We start from the raw sequence: 3,766 nt of genomic DNA, 5'->3' as shown, positions 1-3,766 counted from the left end.
CAAACAAAAAGAGAAGAGCTCACTCAAAGATCTCAAACTGAAAGAACGAAAGAGAAGCTTCAAGTATTGAGTTGCAACAGGAAGAATTCTCAGGGAAAATATTGAATTATGTAGGAAACAGCAAAAGAAAATGGAAGAAATGCAAAGAATCAATGTTCTAAAAAGAACTGGTGCATATTCAACTATTATAAAGGGTAGAAAATGATCAAGAACCAATGGAATTGAAGGAAGAAGTCCAAGCTGCACTTGTAGGCTTTAGTGTAAAAAAAGTTTTCAGGAATTGACAGAATACCAGCTGAACTGTTTCTACCAACAGATGAAGCACTGGGAACCCTTTTTAGTTTATGCCAGTACATTTGGAAAACTGCTAACCAATGAACTGACTCTGTGTTTGTACCCATTCAAAAAATGGTGTCTCAAAAGAGTGCTGACATTATTAAGCAAATATAAGTAAATTTGTGCTGAAGATTATTGAGAAATGTTTGCAGCAGTACATTGACAGGGAGCTGTCAGAAAATTAAGCAAAGATGAATCTTGGCTAAAAGCAAATAATACCAGAAAGATGTTTACTTGTGTTTAAATGTCTGTGAAAAGGCATTTGACTGTGAAGATTACAGAAAAGTATAGTGTGTGAAGAATGGAAGGTCCAGAGCGTTTCACTGTGCTCATGCGAAACCTATATAAAAAGCAAGGGCTCAGATATACACCAGAACACTGGGGCACTACATTGTGTAAAATCAGGACATGTCTGCATCAAGGTTTTATCCAGTCACCCCATTTGTTCAATCTGTAGGCTGAGCAAATCTGGACTACTCAAAGAAGAATACATTATAGTTGAAGCAAGGGGAATTAATAACACGAAATTAGTAGATGACACAACATCGTACCCTGAGAGCAAAGAGGACTCTCATCACTTAACTGATAAAGATCAAAGACTACAGAATTCAGTATGGATTGTACCTCAGCATAAAGAATTCCACAATATCCACAACTGAACCAATAGAAAATATAACAAGTGGAGACAAATTGAAGTCATTTTGCTTTGCTCCATAACCAATGCTCACAAAAGCAGCAGTCAAGGAACTGAGCACGTTATTGTATGCTACAAATATTTTAAAGAAGAAAGAGCATAGGCTTTTCTTTTCTGTCATTGTTGTTTTTGTTTTGTTTTGTTTGCTTTCTTTTGCTCTGTCTTGTTTTTGTGCTTATTATTGTCTCTGCACATCTATCTAGAGAAGATAGGTGGAATAAACAATCCAGAGGAGGAAACAATGGGACATGGTTCTGGGGGCAAATAGGAGAGGGGTAGGTGGGGAAAAGGAAGAGGGGTCTCAACCAACCCGGGGATAAGGGAACAACAGGTGATCCTAAATAGATGGTGAGGAGGGTGTAGGATGCTTGGAGAGGCTTGATGAAGGGCAATGTAGCCTAGAGGAATTATTGAAACCCGAATAAGGGCTGACCATGATGGTGGGACAAGAGGAAAGTAAAAGGAAATAGAGAAAAGAACTAGGAGGCAAAGACTTGATAGCGGTCTAAATACAGGCATGTACATATGGAAATATAATTATATATAATGATAGAGAAATAGCTCTATGTACATATATTTATATGCTAAGTCAATGATTCTCAACCTTCCTAATGCTGCAACCCTTTAATACAGTTCCTGATGGGGTGGTGACCCACCCAACCATAAAATTTATTTTCATTGCTATTTCATAACTGTAATTTTGCTACTGTGATGATTCTGGCAGCCCCTGTGAAAGGGTCGTTCGACCCCCAAAAGGGTCATACCCACAGGTTGAGAACCGCTGTGTTAAGCATTAAGGTTACAGACAGACATTGGGCCTTTACTCAAGTACTCCCTCAATGCAAGAACACTTTATTCTAATAACCCAGCATTCTGTGAAGCTCACCTTCCCAATGTGATTGCTGAAGACAAAGTGAATGCATAAGCCAATGTGGTGAAGAAAGCTGATGGTTCTCAGCTGTCAAAAGATATAACATCTGGGGTCTTTAAGGCTTGAAGATAAACAAGCAGCCATCTAGTTGTGTGGCAATGAAGCCCACATGGAAGAAGCACACAGACCTGTGTGACCATGAGGTATTGATGGGAACAGGGTTTGGGCATCAAAGCCCCAGACCAAATTGTCATTGTAAATGAGGGGGAGTGTGGAGTATAGACCTAAAGCCCATCTGTAGACAATTGGACATCCCCCTACAGAAGGGTCACAAGGAAGAGATGAGTCAGAATGCAGTACAGCACTGGAGAAACATACAACTTTCCTCTAGTTCTTTAATGCTTCCTCCCTTCCACTATCATGACCTCAATTCTACCTTACAAATTCGGCTAGACCAGAGCATGTACACTGGTACAGATAAGAGCTCACAACACAGGAAAGCCAGGACAGATAGACCCGTCAGGACCAATAATGAGAGTAGCGATACCAGGAGGGTAAGGGGAAGGTGAGGAAAAAAGGGGGAACTGATCACAATGATCTACATGTAACCCTTTCCCAGGGGGACAGACAACAGAAAAATGGCTGAAGGGAGACAGCAGTCAGTGTAATACATGAAAAAAAATTATAAATTATCAAGGGCTCATGAGGGAGGAAGAGCAGGGGAGGGGAAAATGAGGAGCTGATATCAAGGGCTCGAGTAGAAAGAAAATGTTTTGAAAATGATAATGGCAACATATGTACAAATATGCTTGACACAATGGATGTATGGATTGTGATAAGAGCTGTAAGAGCCCCAATTAAATGATTTTTAAAAAGAAAGAATAAAGAGCAAAGATGTTACTTTGAGGACATCTGTGTTCCTGACCCAAACCATCCTATTTTAAATTGCATGATATGAACGTGAATGCTGGGCTGTAAATAAGAAGACTGAATAATTGCTTCGTTTGGAGTATTGACACAGAATACTGAAGTCCCACAGAATGCCAGAACAACAGCAACGACAGCCAACTCTGTTTTGGAGAAAGCACATTCAGAAAGCACTTTAGAAAAGAGGAAGTACGACTTTTCCTTGTGTACTTTGAACAAAGTATCATGAGGACACTGACTGGAAATGGACAGCATGATTAGTACATTAGAGGGTCAGCAAAAAGAGGGTGGCCCTCAAGGGGGTGGATGGACACAGTGGCTGTTACAAAGGTCGAAACATAACAGCACTTGTGATGGCGATGAGGCCCAAGCAACATTTCCTTCTGTTCAGCCAGGGGTCACCAGGACTTGGAGCCACAACAGCGAACAAAGCTGACCTTCTTATGATAATGTTTAAGTCTCTTACTGCCTCTTCTATAGTGCCACTACTTCCAATTCTCTGTGTTTTATTCTGGTTGTGTTCTTTATACTTTTAATTTTCTATTTCTGTCTTCAGCTACTTTGCTGTGGAATCCATCTTTTAAATTCGCCATCGAAGTAGATGTTCACGTCACATCTTTTACGTTACATTTTGTGCTTTCAGCTTCCTACTGAAAATTTCAGAAACACATTTGATTTCTTATATTTATTGGGGGATGGTATCCCCCAAATGTCTTACGCTACTATCGTGTAGCCAACTTCAGGGCAGGCATCCATCAAGAGACCCGTGCCACTATCCGGAGAGTATGAGAACATAAGAAATAGAGCAAATCATTCTGAAACTCTAGATTATGCTTTTGCCACATGTAATAATGCCTTTTTTCTCAGGCACAGAAGTCTCGTGTCTCCTGACAGTATTCACGCAATGGTAAGTAAACATGTGTGTTACCTTCCGTGAA

The sequence above is a fragment of the Echinops telfairi genome, unplaced genomic scaffold (genome assembly GCF_000313985.2).
Source record: "Echinops telfairi isolate 266 unplaced genomic scaffold, ASM31398v2 ScPeMD7_3533;HRSCAF=4204_0, whole genome shotgun sequence".
Taxonomy (NCBI): domain Eukaryota; kingdom Metazoa; phylum Chordata; class Mammalia; order Afrosoricida; family Tenrecidae; genus Echinops; species Echinops telfairi.
This window is presented reverse-complemented; position numbering follows the sequence as displayed.